The 19,498-nt window shown below is 37.2% G+C and overlaps 1 long non-coding RNA gene across 1 annotated transcript; it reads right to left on the bottom strand.

Annotated features, from left to right (window-relative positions):
- Positions 1-252: 252 nt before the first annotated feature.
- On the bottom strand, positions 253-15,254 carry LOC138923893 (uncharacterized). Its single transcript, XR_011438154.1, has 2 exons — positions 15,066-15,254; positions 253-515 (listed from the first exon to the last, which is right to left on the bottom strand). It is a non-coding gene; the product is annotated as an uncharacterized lncRNA (long non-coding RNA).
- Positions 15,255-19,498: the final 4,244 nt, after the last annotated feature.

Here is a 19,498-nt window from a genome sequence, read left to right as displayed (position 1 = left end):
GAAGTTTAACACCAATGATAAGAGATGGTGGGGGAATGAGTACAAAATACTAGAGGGAAAACCTGTGAGGATTTTTCTAAAATATCTTCACACTTGACTAAATATGTTAAGTACTTCAAAAATAGAAATTTGTATTTAGGCAGTATCTATCAATTAACAAGTATTTGAAAACATATTATATAGAGGATACAAAGAAACATCAACTTATAGCTGCCTGATTTACGCTAACAAATTGTCCACCTCACAACAATGTACATAATTTGAATTTAATATTTTCTGAGCATCTTATATGCGCCAGAAGTGAAAACAAAAATGCAAAATGCCTTCCTTCTCCATGAATTTTGTAAGCTAGTGATTCTGTTCGCCCTTTCTCCGAGGTGAGACCAGGTTGGTTGAAATTGCTGGTTCAGGTGAAGGAAGGTAAGCACTCCTGCAGCGTCAGCTTCGCAAGTTAGGAAAGGCCTTTCATGGCGGCCCCGGAAGGAGGGCTCGAGAGCAGCACAAGGTTTGGTGATCTAAAGAGTAAATAAAATGAAGGAGAAACGCAAAGCGTAAGAGATAATTGGGCTAATTCGAATAAGGACTGGGTATTATAATTATTCATAATTATTAGGAAATTTATGTTAATTTTGCTACATGTGACAATAGCATTGTGGTTACGTAAGAAAATGTGCTTATTGTTTAAAGACGTAGGATGACATATCTAAGGGCAAAATACCATGATGTTATTTATTTAAATCACTTCAGAAAATAAAAAGAGAAATGAAGTGAAAGTGTATCAGATACTTTTGCAAAAGTTTGTCTGTGTGGGTGGCACCTGGACCCATAAAATTGGAGGAATCTTTGTCTCTGACTCCCCAGGCAATGTGCACGCATCTTCTGAAAACCACATGGCAGATGGCAATTAGAGTTCAGCTAGGAATCAAACATGTTTTTAGGTTCCTATCCACGCTGAATAAAATATGTCATATAATCCTATTTTTATCTCCTTCCCATCAGCCTTCTTTTTGTTACTTCCTCTCCCATCTCTTTTTTTTCCTTCAATTTTTAACCTTTCTGGATCTCTATATTTGAGGTGTATATATTATAAGAGCATAATACAGATGCTTTTTAAATCTAGTCTATTTTAACTGGAGAATTCAGTCCACTTAAATTGATTGTGATTACTGATATATCTGTATTTATTTCAAATATCCTATTTTGTTGGTTTTTGTTTATGTTGCTTTATAATAATCCTTTCTCCGCTGTCTTGCCTTCAGGGTTGATGGACTATTTCCCTTCATTCCATTTTTTCCTTTTCCTGCTTTGAAAGGTATAGTTTATTTGTGTCCTTATAGTAAGTACCCTAGAGATTGCAACATGCATATTTCACTTTTAAAAAGTTTAAAGATAATCAGTGTCTTCACTCTCCTCCTGAATAATACACAGACCAAAAATGTTTTAACTCCAGCCACTTTCCCCTTCTATTTATATGGTCTTATTGCTTCATTTACTCATGCTGCTTATTTATTTTCTGTCTCTCAGCTCCAAGCCCGCTCTGCTCCGTGCTGAGACTCTGCAGACTGTGTTTCCCAGACTTTCTCGCCCACTGACTTGTGATGTCAGTAGGGACACAAAAGGCAGGTGAAAGGTAAGAGGAGAGGAGAAAAGCATTCCTTTCAGTCTTCCAGTTCTGGTGAGCATTGCTCATCAGCAACTTCGTTGGTCTAGTCCTCAGCTTTTTTCAGAATTCTCAACATCAGCGTAGGTACTCTCCCTGAGAGCAACCAGCATAGTCCAGGGACATTCCCTCTGAAAAGTCCAAGTTGCATCTTAGTACGAATGGAAAAATTAGTGAGAGTTTCAAAAAAAAGCAGCAGCAAGGCAGGTTCCAAAATAATGTTATAGTGACACCTTGTGGACAGTGTCAGTATAGCACCGAGTCAAGCGTCAGCGAAATGTAACATTAGCTATACCAACAACAAAGACAAGATACTAGGTATTTGGAATTAAAAAAAAAAAGTACGTCTGTTAAACTAGAAAAATGAATGACAAATAAACATAGGACAATGGAAATCACTTTTATACTCCCTGTGCTACACAGTACTAATCACTCCTTAAAAAGATGAGCTTTCTCCACTTGCTTACCGCCATTTTAAATTTCCCAAATTTAAAGATCTCTTTTTTCCAAGTAAATCAATGATCCTCACCTTTTTCTCAGAATAAAATTTTGTTCCTATTCATTATATATTTTTTCTAATCGTGTTCTGTAGATTTCTACCTTTTTCATTAAAATTTTCAACTTGTCAAAAAAAAGACTGAACTTTTAGCAACCTGTCCAAATAAAATGCTTTTGTGTGAGATGATAAATTAGCCCTGATGTAATTATAGTTAATACATAATTTTTCTAATTTTTCTAAATTTTCCTCTTTTTTAATAACTTTCAGGTTTTGAGAAACCTTCTGTTATTATTTATGATGTGTATGCCAGTTATCACTTCAACAGAATTTAATCACTTCCATGTTTTAAAATTAAATTAATATGGGAAGAAATTTAATACACTATATATATTAGAAAACAAGAGACTTGGTTTGAGAGGACCTAAATTCATGTCCAGCCTCTCCATTTATTAGTGAGACCAGGGGCAAGTTACTTCAATTTAATTAGCCTCAGTATAGTCATCTGTAAAACGGTGATTACAAACCCGACTCACAAATTTAAAAATATTAAATAGGAAAATGTACATAAACTACTTGTAGAGTATTATACTGATACAAGTAGTTGAAATAACATGCTTTATGTTCAGTATTTTTTTTTTTTAAGATTTAACAGCTCATCTCTCTGGGTAGTTTTTGTTTTTTTTCCTTAAAGATTGGCACCTGAGCTAACATCTGTTGCCAATCTTTTTTTGTTCTTCTTCTTCTCCCCAAATCCCCCCAGTACATAGTTGTATATCTTAGTTGTGGGTCTCTCTAGTTGTGGCATGTGGGATGCCGCCGCAGCGTGGCCTGAGGAGCAGTGCCGTGTCCACGCCCAGGATCCGAACCCGATAAACCCTGAGCGGCTGAAGTGGAGCCTGTGAACTTAACCACTCGGCCACGGGTGGGCCCCATGTTCAGTATTTTCATTCACAAGAGTCTACTGGTTTTAGAATTTTGTCTGGAAGAAATTTAAAGCAGCCCAGTCCAGGCCTCTGGCAAACAATCATCACGTAATTACTGAGGGTCTATTTTTTGCAAGATACTCTGAGAGACATAAAGGCTGATGAAAATAATAAAGAATAAGTTTCCACATATTGAGGTATATGGAGAAGTCATTCTGGTTTAAATCTGATTCGGCCTAAAACTTGTTTTTCCCAGAGCAGCCTGACTTATGGCCCACCAAACATGCACCGTACATCTGCTTCAGACATCTTCCCAGAGCAAAGAATGCGCTCTTTAAAGAAAGGGCTGTACTGTCTCCCTCTCTGACGCCAATGCCAGCACTTCTTTGAAGACAAGCTTTTCTTCCTAGAGAACTAAAATCAAGTTGACCTGCTGTGTATGTGCTAAACTTCGGCAAAACATCTCCTTGTGACTTTGGGGAAAAAAATTGCATTCCTATCCTGCTTGACGTATGTTCTTTATTCTGAAATGGTATACAACCATGCTGCAAACCACACTTCCCTGGAGCTCTTCCTTCCCTGGGGAAAAGAATGCTTCCAGACTAGTCCTCAGCTCAATCAATATCACTCTGTCTTTCTTATCTATAGACTGGTTATTGATGATTTGCATTGACAAGGTGAATAATTCCCAGTGACTGCCTTTAAAGTTTTATAAATCTTTGAGGATTCACGTACACGTGATAAGCTAAATTACAAAGAGGGATTTAACTAATCCTTACACGACATCACAAAGGAAGTATTCAGCTGGGTTTGGGATAGAACATAGATCAGGAGGGACATTACGTGATGGAAAAGGGATATGAACAAAGGAATACTTTTATCTTCCCTGTCTTAGCACTGCTATAGTATTTACTGTTAACAAATACTATTCTTAACTTTTGGCGGCTAACTATATGTTCCTTTAACATATAGTTTTGGCTCCTAACTAACTTTTGTCTCCCAACTATTTAACTTAGGAAATCTGCATGTATGTTTAATTAAGCTTGATCCATGATTTTCTTTTCTTTTTCTGATCTAGTCTTGAATTGTTACCAATGTCATGTTACCTTATTTTAAATGAATTGGATAGTGTCTTGTCTTTTTCCAAGTTTTGTAACAGCTTGTATAAGATGGGAATAATCTATTATTTGAAGACTTAGTAGAATATGTCATTTGCTGGTGGCAGAACTTTGCAATACCCATTTTCTTTTCTTGATAATTCTTCTTTTCAGATTTTCTACTTCTTCTTGGGCTTATTTTGTTCAAACTTACGTCTAGAAAAGTTATCTGTATTCTAGTTTTACAAATGTATTAGTAACATGGTATGTTAGTCAGCATAGCTGCAATAATGCTATGCAATAAACCACCCCAAACTTAGTGGCGTAAAGCAACATCTAATCCAGCTCACACACCTGCAAGACAGTTGAGCACTGGCTGATCTCGGGGCTTGGCTCCACATCTGAGGATGTGCCTCATGTCCTCTTTGGACCAACTGGCTACCAAGACATGTTTTTCTCATGGTGATGGCAGAAGTACAAGAGGGATAACTGGAAATATGTGATGCCTCTTACGGCCTAGTTTCAGAACTGGCACACTGCCACTTCTGCTCATCAGGCAAAGTCAGTCAGGTGGCCCAGCCCTGTATCAGGAATGGAGGTGGATTTCTCTACCTTTATCAGGAGAAGCTGCAAATTTACATGACAAAGGGCACTGATATAGGAAGGGAGAAAGCACTGAGAACAATTAGGTTGTATTGTCTTAAAATGTATTTTTAACTTTCCTGTCCCTGTTTTTTTTTTTTCTTTTGGCTCCTGTTCCTCTCTTCTCCTTGATAAATTATACCTAAGATTTTTCTACATTATTAGCCTTCTTAAAGAAACAGCTTTCAATTTTGTTAATAAACTCAAATTGATTTTTTTGGTTTATTTTCTTTTCCATATTTATTTCTCAAACCTTCAGTCTACTTTATTTGGGTTTATTAAGTTGCTCTTTTTCCCAGTTTCTTTGCTCATTTATGTTCAATCTTTATTTTTTAATTACAAACATTTAAGGATATACATTTTTCACTGAATACTATTTTTGGTGCCTAACAATGTACTCTTTAATTATCCTAGTCCCAAATTTTTACAGTAATTTTTATATGCTATGTTTAACCAAAAGATTATTTAAAAGCGTGTTTTTAAACTTACAGCTATGTTTAGAACTTTTAAAAATATCTTTTTATTGTTGATCTTTTCTTTTTTTCTTCTGAGGAAGAGCTGCCCTGAGCTAACATCTGTTGCCAATCTTCCCCTTTCTGCTTGAGGAAGATTCATCCTGAGCTAACATCTGTGCCAATCTTCCTCTATTTTCTATGTGGGTCGTCACCACAGCATGGCCACTGACAAGTGGTGTAGGTCCACCCCTGGGAACAGAACCTGGGCCACGGAAGAAGAGTGCCCCAAACTTAACCACTAGGCCGTGGGGCCAGCCCCTGTTGATTCTTTTTTAATTCCATTGTGGTCAGTGAACAAGATATGTGTGTATGTTTTGGGGTTTTTTCAGCTTTTACGGACAACTTCCTTTTTGGTCTATTCCATAGTCAATTTTCAAAGATATTCTATGTTGAAAATAATGTGCATTCTCTTTTTGTTGGGTGCACAGTTGTATATGTATATAAGATTCTGCTTGATAATTGTGTCACTCTAATCTTCTCTATTCTTATTTTCTGCCTAATTGATTTTTTAGTGTCTGAAATGTGTAAAAAGTCCCAGGAGGCTGTGTTAGTGCATTTCTCCTTGTACTTCTATCAGTTTTGTTTTATAAAGTCTGAGACTCTGCTGTTCCTGCATAAAGGCTAATGACTATTATACATTCTTGGTAATCTGTTGGATTTTTTTCATATGAAATATCATTCGTTAGCCCTTTTATCTTGGGAGAATGAGTAGAGAATCCTCGGGGGAGCAAACTGTAGTGCCCTTGGGCTTCTGTACACAAAGTCGTGCAGGACAAGGGGGACCAGGAGAGGCCAAACAGTGGCCTGGAAAATCAAGTAGAAGAAACCTTTCAAACAACAAAGCAAAAAGAAAAAAAGAGAGAGAGAGAGAGATTCATGAGGAAAAATATTAAAGAATTAGAGGATAAATTGAAGAGATCTAATACACAAACAGATGTTCCAGAAATAAAAGAAGAAACAGAAGGAACACATTATAATTAAAGATATAATAGAAGAATTTTTCCCAGAGCTGAAGAAAAGGCCTCAAAAATTTCCAGGAAGGACTGATAAAATACATACATACATATATATATGCATATATACATTTTGTTTGTTTGCTAGTGCCATCAAGTTGAGTCCCACTCCTAGCAATCCTGTGGATGGCAGAGTGGAATCCTGCCTGGTCTTTTCGTGCCATTCCCTCACCTTCCAGCACTATAACAGACAATGCTCTGCTGCTATTCATAGGGTTTTCATGGCCAATTTTTTTTAGAAGTGAGTGGCCAGGTCCTTCTTCCTAGTCTGTCTTAGTCTGGATCCTCCACTGAAACCTGTCCACCATGGGTAACCCAGCTGATATTTGAAATACCAGTGGCATAGCTTTCAGCATCACAGCCACACACAGCTGCCACAATATGACGACCAACAGATGGGTGGTGTGGTTCCCTTACTGGGAAAGAACCGAGGCTGTGGCGGTGAGAGTATCGAATTTTAACCACTAGACCACCACATATATATATATATATATATATATATACATACATACATACATATATATGTATACACACACACACACACACACACACACATAGCCAAGGTACAGTCTAGAAATCCCTAAATTCCAAGAATAAAGTGAAAACCCTACAAGCATTCAGACAGAAGAAACAAGTTGCCAATTAATGAGACTGGCAATGAACATCTCATCTGCAACATCAGAGGACAGAATGGCATTCACAGACCAGTGAGAGAAAAGACTTGTATTACAACTATCCCATGCTGGCCATAGATTTGTGGATATGCAAAGATTCAGAAAAATATATCTGATTTAAGGAAAGATTCCCAACAATAAATGAACATGAACAGAGTATGCAAGATAAGGGTCTATGAAGAAGAGAGGAAAAGAGTAATGAGCAATTAAGTTTCCAAAGTAATTGTCTTTAAATTAAAATTAATAATGATAAACTGAGGATATGGAAACTAAGTAAAAATAAGGAGCACTGAAATAGAAGAGACATAATGCAAGAGCTATTCTAATAACAGTCAGGAATGAAAAGCACTGAAGGTGCTCAGCAATTCCTAGGAGCAGGTGGTTGGGACAGGAAAGAAGTAAAAGCATTTCAAAGGGGATCCGAGGAGGCCAGTCGAAGAGCAGGGATGACAAACGATCTTATCTTATTGGAGATGGGCAGTGAGGAAATTGAACATTCTGGTGGGAGGAATGCTGGGTATCATGTTTTCAAATAATAGAATAGAAATAGATGTCTAATTATAAGTGCTGAAAATTGAAAAGTATAGGGGAATTTACAAATTAATAAGAGGGAAAGAAACAGGAGAGAATCAAGTAAAAATAAATAATAAAGTATATGGAAGGAATATCAAGAATATTGGTTAGGACATAATGCTTCTACAAAAACTATCATGAAAACACACAGATTCAATTGAAACAAAAGCTGGATACAGGCTGTTTACAAGAATAAAACAGGAAAAATGATAAAGAAAGGCCGAAAATAAGAGAGAGACAAAAAGATACCAGAAAAACATAAATGTGAATTAAAAAGGGACAGGAAGGGCAATATTACTATCAGGAAAGATTAAAGTTAAAAATGATACACTGGTAGGTAATGCAGATGTATGCAGATAGAGATATGGATGTGGATGTGGATATAGATAAAGATATAGATATATGGATATAGATAAGCTTTTACAAATTGTAACAATAAAATTTCCAGTGGGAAAAATGTCAAAGGGCAGAAGTAGAAATTTTCACAAAGAAGCAAATGGAAATAGCCTGCAAACGTTAAACAATGTTCAAACTCTACCAGTCAGGGAAATACAGAGTAAACCATCAACCAGCCGTCAATCTACTCCCAGCAGATTGGCAAAAATTAAACAGAACAAGGACACATTTCTATCAGGGATATATAGAAAGAGGTGGGGTTTTTTTTGACAATATGAGTAGAAATGTGAACTATTACAGCTTTCCTAAAAAGCCGTCTGGCAAATCGACTAAAATTTGAAATATCCCTGATCCAGCAATCCCACTTCTGGGAATCTCTCCCATAGAAAAAGGAACACTAGACGGTATACATATACGTACACAGATGTTTACTGCAACACTGCATGTTAAGTTGCACAAAGATAATAGAGGAATGGTGTATAAAATACAGTACATCCACACCACGGAACATTATACAGTCATTTAAAAAGTATAAATTAGAGCTGTACTCGTTTTCTTGGAGATCTTTCCAGGTAGTATTGTTAACTGAGAAAGGCAAAAAGCGGAAAAGTGTACAAAATACCATCCCATTAAAACACATGCACATTCAATCCTATAAGTATGTGTAAAACATATGATTCTGTAATATGACTATGCCATCGTGGAAGAAGTAGAAATAACAAAGAAACAAACAAAAAAAGAACTTTGGATCCAGAGAGTTAATGGACACAATGGCAGCTTCCCAGAACCTATAGGAGAGAAGCACCGAGAATCATTGCTCAGGTTCCTTACAATGTTAAAAAAGTGTGTGTGGGAGAGGGGCAGGAGGATGGAGAATCTCAAAAAGAAGGAGAGAATCTAGGAGCAATTCCTCAGAGTTTTAAGTCCTATGTAAATAGCAGAATCAACTTGTTTTTGCTTTACAACAGAAACAAAGAATAAGATTACAGGCTTCAAATGTGTAGGCCACGAGAGCACTTAGATCCAGGGCAGTGACTCTTACCCTGGGCGATTTGTCCCCCAGGGACATTTGGAAATATCTGGAGACATTTTTGATTGTGACAACTGGTGGTGGGGAGTGTCACTGGCATCTAGTGGGTAGAGGCCATGGGTGCTGCAAACATCCTCCATTGCACAGGACAGTCCCCCTATTATCTAGCCCCAAATGTCAATAGTTCCAAGGTTAGAAATCTTGCTAGGGTGCCCAACCATCCTGGTCTGCCCAGGACTGAGGGGTTTCCCAGAACTGAAGACTTCCAGCTCAGAAACGAGGGAAGTCCTGGGTTATTGCAAATAAAAAGGATTGGCAAAAAATGTGACTGTGTTCAGAGCATTTGGGGCACTCAAGACACTGACATGAATTGGACTTTTCTCTCTCTCTCTACAGATGGCTTCGTAGCTAATTAAAGGTAACTTGGAGCTACAAATACAGAAAGATGAGTTTACCCCATTTTTTCTCTCAAATAAAAGCTAAAATTAGGACAATGTCCTCATAATTTTTTTCCTTGATAAACAGGCATAAGGACTAATCCATAAAGAAGTATGCATTTGTCAGAATCAAAACTTTATATTTTAAAAAGTGGGGTTTTACTGTATGTAAATTATACCTCAATAAACCTGACTTTAAGAAAAGAAAGCCTTCACTATATTTTTTAATAGATATATAGTTTAGATAACTTGCCAAGATACTTAAAGAATAAATTATCCTTTAGAAATCTTCTCTGTTTTTTAGAGATGTTTCTGTGCAGTAAGTAACCCTAAACACCGACGGAGCTAAATTAAGTGATAAGGAAATCTATTTCTCAGAAGTATAGCAGCTTTAAGTGTAGTAAACCAGTGGTCTGGCTGAGTGCCCTTGAGAGTCTGTTAGTGGATTGATCCTCAGACTAGTAATGAAACAGATGTAAGAATTCCAACCATTTCTTCTTGAATCACATTCTTAAAAGCAAGCAAACATTTCCTAGATGCCCCTCACATGACTTCCTTTCCAATCTTACTGGCCAGAATTAGGTCATATGCTCATTCTTTTTTAAAAAAGAATTGTGGTTCTGGGGCCGGCCCCGTGGCCGAGTGGTTAAGTTCATGCGCTCCACTGCGGTGGCCCAGGGTTTCGCCGGTTCAAATCCTGGGCAGGTACACGGCACTGCTCATCAAGCCATACTGAGGCGGCATCCCACATTCTACAACTAGAAGGACCCACAACTAAAAATACACAACTATGTGCCAGGGGGCTTTGGGGATAAAAAGGAAAAAAGTAAAATATTTTTTTTAAAAAATTGTGGTTAAAAAACAAATAACTTTACCCTCTAAACAACTTTTAAGTGTATAGTACAGTATTGTTAACTATATGCACAGTCTTGTACAGTAGATCTCTAGAACTTTTCATTTTGCATAACTGAAAATCTAGACCCAGTGAACAACTCCCATTTTCCCCCTCCTCCAGCCCCTGGCAACCACCATTCTACTTTCTGCTGCTATGAGTTTGGTTACTTTAGATACCTCATGAATAGAATCACACAGTATTTGTCATTTTGTGATAGGCTTATTTCACTTAGCATAATGTCCTTGCGGCTCATTTATGTTGCAGCATATGACAGGATTTCCTTCTTTGTTAAGGCTGGACAATGTCCCATCTATGTATACGTCACATTTTTTTAATCCACTCACACGTAGATGGATATTTGGGTAGCTTCCACATCTTGGCTATGGTGAATAATACTGCAATGAACATGGGTGTGCAGATGTCTCTTTGAGATCCTGTTTTCAATTCCTTTGGACATATACCCAGAAGTTGGATTGCTGAGCCATATGGTAATTCTATTTTTAATTTTTTGAGGAATCTCCATACCATTTTCATAGCAGCTGCACCATTCTCCATTCCCATCAACTGTGCACATGTGTAGGATGGAAACCCATGATTAAAGATGTTGCAAATATTTTTTCTATTTGTCATTTGCTTTTTAATTCTGTTAATGGTAGGGTTTTGTTAATGTAACAAAGCTAATTAGTTTGTTTTAATTAACAAGACTCTTCTTTCCTTTTAATGTTCACTGAAAAGTACAACAATTTACACACAAGGAAAATTAAAGAAAAAATGTCCATAAACTCAACATCCAGGGATAACCGCCTTAACAACTCAGTCTACAATCCAGGTTTATAGAGGGAGAGATAGGCAAGGACATCATTGTACATCACTGCACACCTCTCTAACATATAGAGCTAAATGCTCTCATATCCTATTGATCATAGTATAAATTAGTTACAAACTTCCTGAGAGGCAATTTGCAATAACTATCTATAATTTCAAAAACCTCATCCCACCAAGTCTAGTTGTAAGAATATATCTAAGAAAACATTCCAAAATGTGAGCAAAATTTCAATTATGATATTATTTCAGCATTGTATATAATAATAAAAATTTGGAAACAAATAATATGGCAATGGTTAACTAAAGTATAGAATGATCATACAATTGAATACTCTGTAGCCATCAAAAATGGTGTTGATTTAGAATATTTAATGAAAAGATATTTGTTCAATATATTAGGTGAAAGAGCAAGTTACAAAATAGTATATACAGGATGATGTTATTTTTAGGCATAGAAAATAGCCTGGAAGGATAAACACCAAAACATTAACAATGATTTTCTCTGGGCGGTAGGTGACATTTTTCTTCTTTTCATTTATATTTTACAAATTTTAATAAACACATCTTATTTTATTTTTTAAACCTCCCAGATATTCTATTATTAAAGATTAATTTCAGGTAAAAAATGTGCCATTTCAAAATGCTAGTATTTCGCAACATTTATGTTTTAATCAAATAACTTCTAACAACTATGTATAAGAGGCCTTCCGCATCCAATGGACAGGAGTTTAAAGGCGCATAACAGTGTTTTTAAAGCTCAAGGACTCTTCAAAGATGGCTGAACTATGAAGCCGGGACTGACTTTTGACAGTCACAGAGGTACAAGAGGGACACCTAAGGGCCCATGATAGCTGCTTTCAGAACCTGGAAGATAAGAGCAGATGGGAGCATTCGAGGGCCCTGATGACAAACTTTTGAAATTTTGCCTAGATGTACTTAAAAATCCCATTGCACACTACCTTTGGTTTGCGAGTCAATATCAAGGCCACAGCAGGAAGCCCAGAAATAGCTTCTAAGTCCCTGAGTTCAAAGGACACTCTCTTGACCTTTAGGCTGCAGCCAGTGGTGTGCTGGGAAATGTTTAACTGGCTCTCCAAGGCAAAAAAACTTACATGTACATATGTATACACATAAGATTATTATAAATTTTACTGATATAAATAGTGTGTAGCACACAATTTATAAATAATAATAATATATACAGTATTTTTTACTGTGAATTTCATATAGCCAAGTGATTCTCACAGAACACTTATGTTGATTTTTGCCAAACCTTTTTATCCATAGCCAACCTGTGGTTGGAATTCAATCATGATTTGACAAATGGAGTTAGTTGCATCCCAACCAACTAAGACTTTCCCAATAAATTTATTGTCAAATCCAATATGTGATTTACTGTTAAACAATTGCTCATCCTCAAAAAGTACTTTCAATAAACTGAAACATTTCAGCTTCAGGACTACCGATGGCAATCACGTTTTCTTTTTAGCTTTTCGCAAAATTGCAGGGATTGGAACATTGATTCTAATTACCTACAAAATCCTAAAAATCCTTGAGATCAGCTTCATGATTTAAAATTAAATTTAAATGATACAATTTTTTCATAGCTAGTTATGATGAAATTAGCTCTTTATAAAGCCCAGTAAATGATTCTACTAAATCAAAATAATTTAAAATGCTGGAAGAATGTTTCCTCAACTCTTTGTACAATTCACAATGTATTGGTGTCGGTGTTGCAATCCAATGTACACATCAGGATAGATGCGGAGAGGGCTGATGGCCACTCTGAGTTTATTATAACCAGCGTTTCGATATATACATAGCTTACATCTGTTAAACATACACAGGTGTTCTGGATGAAGTAATTAGCAAATGCCAAGAATTCTTAGTGATTTCTCAAGGAGCCCTCCCTCGGCCTCTGTTTTGATATTATCATGTTATTGCTGTGCTGGTATATTTTTATCTCGGAGCAGGTAAAGTCTCCTAGGCAACGGCCCCTCCTGCCCCGAGATCGATATCAAGTCTCCATCTGTGCCCCCAGGTGACCGCACCTGTCTTAGGTTGCCCCACCCTGGAGGTCTTACCCATCATTGGCTAACCAGTCTTCTCACCTCTGGGTCACAGTTTGTTGGCAAGCCTTATTCCAGTGATTATTAACCCTTCCTGCATCAGGGGTGGCTACAATTGGCCACAGACACACACTTTTAACCTTAATCTACATTATTAATATTTTCTCCAACCTGTCGACAACATGTTGACTCTAAGTCTAGAGTAAACAAGCAACAAAACAATAAATCAATCTCTTATTTGTAAGTACAAGCTGATTTCCACGGTGTAAATATTCGCACCATGGCCAATTTCAAGCTACTAACATGATATGAGTAAGGCTGGAGCTGGGAATTAACATCCAGCAGGTACCCCATTGCATAGTGTAAGTGTAGAAAAATAATTAAGAAGTGATGCATTTTGAGTATTGATTAGCTTTGTAAGATAAAATTTTTAATTTATAATATTGACAGTTTAACAATAAGCTGACAAAATTCCTGAAAATTGGCTCTTGCTGGCCAGCTGTCACACACCACTGGTGCAGTGCACAGCTCTGTAAGTCTTCAGAAGTCTCTGGTAGAGGCAATAATTCCAAAGGAATGTCAAATATTGAACTCTGTATGTGTTCATCACAATTGCCATTGGTTCCTGTCTGCCTTAGCTAAGGTAATTCTCTCTAACAGTGAAACATGCATATTTCACAGAAAGCCTCTCTGGGGCCTATGGGAGAGCTGCCTACACTGTTGAATGTTTTTATGGTTGGTTACTGATTGCCAAGGATCAAGAGGGCAATGTGATTAATCTGCTATTACAGTTTATACTTCTTGACTCATGTTTGGTCACCTTGCAAGGACATACTCCTCTAAGAATCATCAGCTTCTACCTCTGAGACCTCACTTCAAGATGCAGGCAAGTAAAGATATCTATCTAATGTTGGATAGTTCCATAACAACTCAGATGTTCTAATTTTACTGGTAAGAAATCAGAAAGTTCTTAATCTGTGCGATTCTATTAGCTCATTGTTTTTTCAGGTTGAGAATATCTGTCAAGTTTATTTTTATAAAATATTATCTGAATGTTCTTTGGGGCTAAAATTTAAGAGGGGATTGTAGAAATTAACAAATATGGTAAAGGAAATTATTTAAAAATGGAAAAACTTGTTCTCAATTTTGAGATTTTTAAAGGGTATACAGAAATGATGATTGGATTTCTACATTGAGAATATTAGTATAGACTTATTAATAGAATACGAAGCTCTATGTAGCTTCAGCTTCCTAGAGAATTCAGTTCCCCCAAATTTCTCTCATTTGCCAAGAGAAAAGCCTTCCATTGTTTTTTCTTTTGCTCTGAGAAAACTGGATCTAATTTAAAGTTATTCCTCCTATTTTAATAAAACGGAAACAATATAATACAAGTTGCTTCACAGAACAATAATTCTAACAGATTCTTCAAAACATACAATGTAATTGAAACTAAAATATCTGTAGCTCTTCTGATAATATGCTTTAGACTGAGATAGATTCTCCCATACAGAGTCTTAGATACTTGAAAAACCGTTGCTTTTCAGTGTATGATAAACAAGATTTGAATACAGCATTAAAATACAGCATAACTAATCTTTTGCTTACCATAATAGTAATATCATAATTTGTGTTTTCTCAGACAAAATACACAAATGAGAATCAATTAACCCACATTCCTTTCTTAACTTTGCCACTGACTCCCCACTATATGAAAACAGGCACGTGACTTTCTGAAAAATTATATGAAGTAAGAGATATCTTACTCTTGATTAAGAAATTCCCAATTTACATATAACTGACATGTATAAGCTTCTTACAAGTTTGGCTTTCTGGAAATAGCTACTCCACCGGGGTGCCTGGGAGTCAAAAACAGTCATTCTTCCTTCTCCAGAGTTCTAGTTTGAAATTTTTCTTCTGTGTTTCCTCCTCCCCGCCACCACCCTCCCACACGCTAACAGAGCTGATGGAGACTGTATCCCCTTCCCGACCCCGCAATCCTGACTTCTGACTTCACCTCTGGTTCTGTGTAGACTTTGTGACATCAGGACTGGCAGGATCAAGAGACTAGGATGGGGGTGGGCAGAACACAAGCCGAAGTGAGGTCTCCCTACCTCACCCTGCCCTAGCTCCATGACTGGTTCCTTCAGAAGAACACTGAGAGCTCTGAAGAACCTTTGAAAACTTGCGTGGGAACCAGTCATAAAAGGACTTCTATAGGAGACTATAACCCAGGTTGCAAACAACCAGCTTCTAGAACACAATCTCTTTAAGAGTTGAGGACACCCTACTATATTCTAGTCCATTGTTCTTAGGAAAAATCATCCTCGGGGAATTCTGCTGCTGAACACAGGTGATTTTCTACCCAGGAATACAGCTCCAGTATTCACTATTCTCCTCTCTACCTGGTCCCAAACACGGTGATGGCTGTAAGTCCAAGCTGTGGAGGCTTGAGAATCAGTGAACAACTCAGAAAGGACCCATTATAGCCAGTTCCTAATTCCAGCATTCATTTCTTGACCTCCCTTTAGCCAAGCATATTTACACCTTTGTCAAAAAATTAATTGTCTATCATAAAGTCAACCCTTATAATTAATAATAGAGCTAAAGAGGTGTTCATTATTTTAGACAATTGCTTTAAATGTAATATTCTGATTTCTGAAACAGATTCTATTCAGGAATAGAAAAAAAACAACCCCCAAATTCTTGATCCAATAGAATTGCAGAGCCATAGAAGAGTCTTGAGACAACACTGGGAGATTGAGAAAAAAAATGTAAGCTTGGTTTATTATCTTTGTAGTTTATTTATATTTTAAAACACCCATGCTTTAGAGTTAGGTAAATCGGGGGTCAAGACCTGGTATGTAACCTTAGGAAAGTTACTTATACCTCAATTTCCTCACACATGAAATGGGGGTAATTGCATTTCCTTTTGAAGGTGATGTCCTTTAAGCGCAATATCTTAAGGAAGTTTCCAGTACAACACTTGGGACATACCAAGAACTTAGCAAAGTTGCTTATTTCTCTCACTTCGCACCTTTACCCCTTCCACTGGAGTAAATATCAAAACCATAAGATAAATTGCCTATATTCATCTCTATTTTTGTAAAGTTCTTATTGAGCCTTTATTTTTTCCTAATTTTTTTAGGTTTGACAATACTCAGCTTATAAATAAAGGAATCCATGTTACCTAGATAAACATTTAAAGCTAGCTTTGCATCCAGCTTTGTCATTGCCCTCTAGCTATTACTACATAGGGTGAGACTGACAAGCCAGGGTTTCACAGTGTTCCTTTTGAGCATCTTACTGGGCAATGGGGAAGACTCTGAAGAAGCCATTCTATACAGAGGATCCTATCCCAGGGAGGTCATCATTCCTTAAGGTGACTCAGCCACTACCCATAAGCTTTATCTTAAAACTAGCAAATCATTTGCTAAAATGCTATTCTCCCAGAGTTATAAGCCAGAAACCTGGAGGGATTTGCAGCAGTGATTGGCAAGCTACTACCTGAGGGCCAAGTTTGGCCCACCTCCTGTTTTTATACACCGTGGACTTAAGAATGAGATTTACATTTTTTAATAATTGAAAATAAAATAATAACATTTCATGACAATTGAAAATTATATGAAATTCAAATTTCAGTGTGCATAAATAAAGTCATATTGGAACACAGGCACACCCATTCAATTTGTGTATTGTTTATGGATGCTTGCATGCTACAACGGCCCAATCAAGTAGTTGCGACAGAGACTATACATCCCACAAAGCCTATCCGAACATTTACAAAGTTTGCTGCCCCTGATGGAGAGCACAGATGCCGGAGCCAGAGAGCCTGGCAGCACAGCTGAGCTCTGTGTTCCTTCCACTGCGGTGAGGTCTCTCATCTCCTCTGTTTCCTCAACTGTATAATGAGGATGATAACAGCATCCATCTCATAGGGTTTTATGAGGATTAAGCAAACATATAAAGTGCTTAGAAGAGCATATTAAGTAGTATGATGTGTCTGTTGTTATTATTAGCCACCATAATGTTTTTCATAAACTAAAGCAGCAGCAGCTTCCCAATTTGTTAGCAATAACTGAAAGAATTTCATTTGCAGCACTCCATTCAATTCAATTCTTTAGCAGAGGGGCAGTAGGAAGGTGCTAAAGACAACTGAAAGGACAATTAGCATTGATGCTTATCCACAAAACTAATTCTGCATTACTTACAAATATTTTATATGCTATATACTTCTTTCAAACTTGAATCTTGAAAGAGCTTACACTTCTTTGAGTTCAGCCCTCACCATCTCTTCCTCATAGTTGGTTACCTCTTTCTGAAGAAACAGACTTAAAAACAGAGACCAAGGAACAGAATAGAGAGCCCAGAAATAAATCCACGCCTGTACAGTCAACTGATCTTTGACAAGAGTGCCAAAGTACACAATAGAGAAAGGATGGTCTCTTCAACAAATAGTGCTGGGAAAATTGGATAGTCAGAACTAAAAGAATGAACGTGGACCTTTATCTCAGACGATACACAAAAATCAACTCAAACTAGATTAAAGACTTAAAAGTAAGAGCTAAAACAGTAAAACTCCTAAAAGAAAGCAGAGGGGAAAAGCTTCATAACATTGATCTTGGCAATGATTTCATGGCTATGACACCAAAAGCACAGGCAACAAAATAAACAAGTAGGAAAACATCAAACTAAAAAGCTTATGCACAGCAAAAGAAACAACAGAATGAAAAGACAACCCATGGAATGGGAGAAAATATTTGCAAACCATATATGTGATAAGGAGTCAGTCTCCAAAATATAGAGGGAACTCCTGCAACTCAATAGCAAAAAAGCCTAATAACCCAATTAAACAATGGGCTAAGGACTTAGACATTTCTCCAAGGAAGATATACAAATGGCCAACAGGTATATGAAAAATTGTTCAATATCACTGACTATCCAGGAAATGCAAATGAAGGCCATAATGAAATCTCACCTCACACTGATCAGGATGGCTATTATCAAAAAAACAATGGACATTAAGTGTTGGCAAGTATATGGAGAAACTAGAACTCTTTTACATTGTGGGTGGGAATGCAAAATGGCGCAGCCACATGGAAACAGAAGGGAGACTCCTCAAAAATTAGAAATAAAACTACCATATGATCCAGCAATTCCACTTCTAGGTATATATATCTAAAAGAACTGAAAACAGGATCTCAAAGTGATACTTGCACACCCATGTTCGTTGCAGCATTATTCACAATACTCAAGATGTCTATCTACGGATGAATGGATTAAAAAAATGGCATAGACATGCAATGAATTGTTATTCAGCCTTAAAAAATAAGGAAATCCTATCATATGCTACAACATGGATGAACTTCAAGGACATTATGCTAAGTGAAATAAGCCAATCACAAAAAGACAAATACTGCACATGATTCTATTTATAAGAGGTATGTAAAGTAATCAAACTGACAGAAACAGAAAGTAGAATGATGGTCGCCAGGGGCTGGAAGGAGGAGAAAACTGGGAGCTGTTCAAGGGATATGGATTTTCAGTCATGAAAGCTGAAAATTTCTAGTGATCTGCTACACAACACTGTGCATGTAGTTAATAATACTGTTGTCATCAGTGCCCTGGAGTTGATTCCGACTAATAGTGACCCTGTGTACTGCAGAGCTGAAAGCTTCCCGGTCTTTTTTGCCCCATTCTCTCAACAGTATAAATGCTCTGCTGCCATGGCCAATTTTTTCGGAAGTAGGTGGCCAGGTCCTTCTTCCTAGTCTGTCTTAGTCTGGAAGCTCCGCTAAAACCTGTCCACCATGGGTCGCCCTCCTGGTGTTTGAAACACCCGTAGCATAGCTTTCAGCATCACAGCTACACACAGACGCCACAGTATGACAACCCACAGGGGGTGCCTTACTGGGAAATGCACTAGCTGGTGGCATGGGCCTGCTGAATCTTAGCCACTAGACCCCCATGGCTGGCTAACAATACTGTACCATGCACTTAAAATTTTGTTAAGAGAGTAGATCCCATGTTGTGTTCTTACCACAATAAAAAATAGTAGAAAAAAAACTCCACAAAGGTCAGAGGACTCATGTCTAATCTACCCTGATGATTGCTGTGGGATTTGAAAACAGTACTCTACTTTCTGAATCAAAGACAAAACCTAATATATAGTTGCTTGATATGAGACAACAGGGACTGTCAGAATTTTTCTCAAATTCAGGACTTTCATTTTTGGAGTTGGATGTCCAAAAAG

The sequence above is a fragment of the Equus caballus genome, chromosome 4 (assembly GCF_041296265.1).
Source record: "Equus caballus isolate H_3958 breed thoroughbred chromosome 4, TB-T2T, whole genome shotgun sequence".
NCBI lineage: Eukaryota > Metazoa > Chordata > Mammalia > Perissodactyla > Equidae > Equus > Equus caballus.
This window is presented reverse-complemented; position numbering and strand designations above follow the sequence as displayed.